Here is a 4,909-nt window from a genome sequence, read left to right on the forward strand (position 1 = left end):
GTTGGTAATGACCGCATCTTGATTTGGGAAGGGTCTGACCCCAGGAAGCGCTCTGAGCAGATGAGTTGTCACGTATTTTTACTGCTTCGGCTAGACTGTGAATTCCAAGTTCTCGAACATGCTGCCCACTGTTTAAACTTTCCAACTCTACAAAACTCAACTGGCACACATTCTGAATGCTCTATTCATATGGATTCACCAATTAACAGGTTGCCGCACTTGTCTCCAGATACTTGGGGACAAAACATGTAGGGACAAGGGGTCACTACCACCTCTGAATACTTCAGCGTCCATCTCCCATATAAGCTCAACACCGTCTTTGCCCCTAAGAAATGCGTAACTAGCAGATGCTTTTTGCCAGAACCGTCCACGGTTTAATGGTTGGTGTGGCTCTCCCAGTTCTCCTGACACCTGGGTGCTTCTACAGGCCTAGGACGTGCACCAGCAGAGGCTGGACATAACCAGATTTGCTCTCAGAGCAGAGTGGCTGTACCAGGATGTGGAGAAACCAAGACTTGGCCCTTGATAAACAAGAGACTTCAATTTGCTTTATTAATACCTAGAAAGAGCCGCTTTGATGTTAAAGGTCTTGTTCTCCAAAGTACTTTTTTCTCTTTTTTTTTAAGATTTCATTTATTTATTTGACAGAGATCACAGTAGGTAGAGAGGCAGGCAGAGAGAGAGGGAAGGAAGCAGGCTCCCGCTAAGCAGAGAGCCCCATGAGGGGCTCGGTCCCAGACCCTGGGATCATGACCCAAGCCGAAGGCAGAGGCTTTAACCCACTGAGCCACCCAGCTGCCCCCAAAGTACTTTTTCCAAGGTTTAAACAGATTTAACCCTTTAAAGAGATTGCCTCCTTGGGGCACTCAGGGATTTGACTCCTTTGGTTTTATCTTGTAGCTCTTAGTCCTATTCAGACTTTCCCTTTCTGCTGCTGATTTTAGAACTCTGGAAGCAGAAGCCTCTGCCAGTGGAGTATTTTTTTTTTTTAAAGATTTTATTTATTTGTCAGAGAGAGAGAGGGAGCGAGAGCGAGCACAGGCAGACAGAGTGGCAGGCAGAGACAGAGGGAGAAGCAGGCTCCCTGCCGAGCAAGGAGCCCGATGTGGGACTTGATCCCAGGACGCTGGGATCATGACCTGAGCCGAAGGCAGCTGCTTAACCAACTGAGCCACCCAGGCGTCCCCCAGTGGAGTATTTTATCGGGACTTTTCCTAGCTGCCTTCCTGCTCCAGACACTGAAAAATCAAGGCTCATCTATTCTGTCTTTGAAGAAACAGCAGTGTCTGCTGTCAGACTCACATCATGGGATGAGACAGTAGTGGGAGCTTTGCTTCTGTGCCTTTTCCAGAAGTGGGAAAAAATAGTGACTCGAACTCTGGGATTTCTCCCTGGCCTGCCCTGGAAGCGGCCTGACCCAAGGTAGTAGTTTCATTGCAGATGATTTCCCCCCAAACAAGTCAACAGGATAGTCTTCAAAATGGAAACAGGTTTCTAGCAAAGTGGATGGGAGCCCCAATGGTGTAACTTGCTGCACCTCTCCCTTGGCTAGTTTTTCCCTGGATGTGGACACCACCAATGTGTTCCTGTTGTTTTCCACAGGAGAGCAGAGGACTATAGGTAATGTCTGGGCTAGGGGTTCAGCCCACGCTACCCTTGCTCCCCACTCTCCCTTCTGTACTTAACCTGTGGCGCTTTCTCATTCCCATGGCAACAGGTCTCAGCGCTACACAGATGCCAGACACAATCTGTCCCCATGTTTCTTTATCCACCAGCTTTGCCTCCTAGCAACTGGGATTTCTGCCCCCATTCTTTGCTTACGTTCCAACAGGCCTCCCCCTGGGGAGGAAGGGGGGCTCTCCCCCTGCAACTGCCCTTGTGAGACCTTGAGCAAGAACCTCCCTCTTTCTGGGCCTTGTGCCTCATCTGCATTAAGGAGACTGGACCTTGAAGTTCTCACTTCTCTAAATATGTGCCTCCAAGTCCCAAGGGAGGGGGCCTTTTGTGCCTCTGGTTTCAGTTTTCGAGAGTTACTCTAACTTTTTTTTAATATCCCATGCTCAGAAAATACATATTTCTTTCCATAGAGCTTTAGAGTCAGGACCAAAAAGGTCACCTTGTCCATGTTCTCGTTTGGCCAGTGAGGACACAGTGCTAGAGAAGGCTGCCTCCAGCCCACTGGTTTGTCAACGGCAGGAGCAGGACGCTTCTCTTTCCCTCTGAGTACTCTGAGTACTCCGCCTTTTGTGTGAATAATTGACAGCGTTTTGCGGGGTTTTCTGCAGCAAATTTTCCAACCTGGTCTCTGTTGGGAACTGAGCTGAATAGCAGAGTAGCAAGGAAACTCCAACGCCATCCATCCACACACACCCAAAAGCAAAACCAGCACAATCTGTCACATACCTGAGCCCCAGCAGGATCTGGGCCGCACACCTCCAAGGGCCCCGTCCTTCGTTGCTCTAGAGGCGGAAACGAGCACCCGAGGGAGCGGGAGGCAGTGGAGACTAACATTTACAGTCGAAACAAATTACTTAATTGCCCTGAGCCTGTTTCCTCCTCTGTAATCTGCACGTAACAATGCCTACTCAGAGCTGTGTCTAAACATACTAGGTATCCAAACATCCATGTCCCCCCCACACACCCACATTTTCAGGACTGCACCGTCACCATCCACAGTGTCTTAGTGGGTGATACTCAGCCAACGTTTGGTTCCCCTATCCTCTCAGGATGCTTGTGCCTTCTTCTCTCCTCCGAACAACACACATTAAAGGCTCAGGAATGCAAAATGTAGCACTGCCCAAATCACAATTAGTGAAGCAGAGCCACAGAAGGGACGATCTAAACCCAAGGGATGGACATTTCTGATTGCTTGATATTTAGCGTGGCTTGCCTCTTGGAGATCATGGAAGGTTAGCTGGAATGGAGCTTCAGTCTTCCAGGCTCCTAGGGACTAGGGGAGATCCAGAAACAAGGGGATGAGGGTCAAGGCTGGGGTGGCAGTGAACGAGGATAGGAGAACAACGACTGACAGATTTGGGTGGGGAAGAAGAGTCAGATCCTAAGACACACCCCCAGTGCTGGCCCTGGGAACAAGGAGAAACAAGGCATTCTCCATGAGAGGATGAGCCCGGGGACTTGTCTTTAGCAGGAAGGTCACAGCATGTTCCAGGGACAATGAAGAGGCTGGTCTGGCTGGACTGGAAGTTTGAGCTAGAGAAGTAGCAGGAGAGAAAGCTGGAGAGCCAGGAGTCCCAGAATGTTCCAGCCAAGCTCAGGCTGGCCTCGCCCTTCCTGGTGGCAGAAGAGCAACAGAGAGTCAAGGAGAGACAACGGTGTGTGGGGTCAGCATGGGGGAGTTACAGGAGTTACAGAACCATGCTCTCAGGAATACAGGCAGGAGCCCGAGAGAGCTCAAAACCACTGGAGAGTCACCCTAAGTTCCCCTTGCCAAGAGGATGGCCACGGACAACAGCAAAGCCAGAGAGCAGCTTCCCACCCAGCCTCTGGAAGACCGTGCTGTGTGTTCACAAATGAGAAGACAAATAATGTCTTAGTGTCATCATGGAAATACTTTTGACCCCTCAGACCTTCTAAAAGCAGTCCCCATCCAAGGGCCAGGAGAAAAAGGTGTGCCTCCCCCTATATACAAGCAACACAGCACCCCCAAGGGATGTATGGAGGAGAATCTGGGGGTGCATTTTCTCCCGAGTACAAAGACAGCTGCGTGAGGATCAGAGAATCTGTCTCCTTTGTTTCTTCTCTCCCCTCTGGGTTCCTCACTGGTTCCCACTGTTGCCAAAACCGCACCAGCCCCAGTGGAGGCTGAAAGAGGTGTGTCCTCCAAAGCCTGCTTTTGGATTTCCCCAGCGCTAGATTCAGCTCATGGCTCTGCACCACACCAGCTGTGTGACCCTGGGGAAGCCTCAGCGCCATCATTTGTGAGATGGTTATGCGATCTTGTAGTGTGGCCTAGGGAAGGAAACAACAGGTAAAGCCTCTTGCCTAGGGCCGACTACATAACGGTCTGCAAATGGTCCAGCCACAGAAAGGATGCTGCCTCCCTCGTCCTGCCCTGCCCAACTCCCCCAACCCCGGGCAAGCATGGCTAACACAAACCAGGTTAAAAGTCCTTTCTTTTCTCCCTGCAGACATCTGGGCCAGACTGGGTTTTTCCAGAGATAGTCGTCACGGAGGAAGAGGCATGAAGTGGTCTGGTTCACAGAGTGTGGGTTTTCTCTCCCGCAGCAGCAGATGGCACCAAAGGCCACAGCCCAGGGGGGCTGCCCCTGCCCACCCTGTAGGAGGACTTGGCCCCTCTTCCTTCTTCTCTGCCTTTTCTTTGCAGGCTGAAGGGCCTGGGGCAGAGGCAGCCAGCCCCTCCAGCTCCCCTAGTCACATCAGCACGGACAGAAGCAGCCCGTGCACACCATGGGCTTCCTGGACTGGCTTAGCTCCTGGTCCTGGCCATACCTGTACTCTCAAGGAGCCTCCCAAAGACCTGGGCTTGGCAACTGCCCCGGACACGGGTGGGAGAACAGCTGGTTTTGTCCAGACCCCTCAGGGTGCCTAGGCCTAAAGCTGCCAAACCCTCACACCCAGCTTCCAAGGCTCCCTCATGCCGGCGTGGTCCTCCTTCCCTCCCAGCACCTGTCGGGTGCTCCCTTAATTCTTTGGGTGAGGTGAGGTAAGGGCATGTCCGGCTCTCCTGATCACACCCCCCCACCGATGAGCACCTAGTTTCCTCTGCTGGGTGTTCTCAATCACAAGCTGTGCCTTTAAGGACCGTTGCCCTGAGCCAAGCTCTTGACCTTAGCATCCTCAGCTGAGTTGGATTAAGGAACCGTTTCATGCCTTTGCGAATTCCTTCTGGCTGCTTCTTTCCCCAACATAGGGACAGAGTAGCCAGTGG

This window comes from Mustela putorius, unplaced genomic scaffold (genome assembly GCF_011764305.1).
Source record: "Mustela putorius furo isolate JIRA1106 unplaced genomic scaffold, ASM1176430v1.1 tig00000460_pilon_pilon_pilon, whole genome shotgun sequence".
Taxonomy (NCBI): Eukaryota; Metazoa; Chordata; class Mammalia; order Carnivora; family Mustelidae; genus Mustela; species Mustela putorius.